The following is a 610-nucleotide window of genomic DNA, read 5'->3' on the forward strand; positions in this document are numbered from 1 at the left end:
CAGGGAGTTGGAGAGAGTGAGAAGGTCTCCCCTCAGCCTCCTTTTCTCCAGGCTGAACACCCCCAGCTCCCTCAGCCTCTCCTCAGAAGACTTGTTCTCCAGACCCCTCACCATCTTTGTCGCCCTTCTCTGGACCCGCTCCAGCCCCTCCATGTCTTTTTTATGGTAGGGGGCCCAAAACTGGACACAGGACTCAAGGTGAGGCCTCACCAGTGCCCAGTACAGGGGGACAATCACCTCTCGGGCCCTACTCGCCACACTGTTCCTGATCCCCCATCCTGGGGGCAGAAACTGTTTCATCAGCAAGTTTACTGATGATACCAAACTGGGAGGGAGGGGTGGTTGATACCCCGGAGGGCTGTGCTGCCATCCAGGGTGACCTGGACAGGCTGGAGGGCTGGGCAAGGAAGAACCTCATGAGGTTCAACAGAGAAAAGTGGAGGGTCCTGCACCTGGGGAAGAAAAATGTCAGGTACCAGTACAGGTTAGGGGTGGACCCGCTAGAGGCAACTGCTGAAGAGAAAGATCTAGGGGTCCTGGTGGACAGTAAAATGACAATGAGTAAACAGTGTGCTCTTGCGGCCAGGAAGGCCAATGGTATCTTGGGTTG

At 55.9% G+C, this 610-nt stretch overlaps 1 protein-coding gene across 1 annotated transcript in view; it reads right to left on the reverse strand.

Annotated features, from left to right (window-relative positions):
* The window catches only part of UBL5 (ubiquitin like 5), a 2104-nt gene that overhangs the window by 504 nt on the left and 990 nt on the right, over positions 1-610 (reverse strand). The gene's annotated exons all lie outside the window — the stretch shown is intronic.

This window comes from Calidris pugnax, unplaced genomic scaffold, assembly GCF_001431845.1.
Source record: "Calidris pugnax isolate Ruff unplaced genomic scaffold, ASM143184v1 scaffold100, whole genome shotgun sequence".
Lineage (NCBI taxonomy): Eukaryota > Metazoa > Chordata > Aves > Charadriiformes > Scolopacidae > Calidris > Calidris pugnax.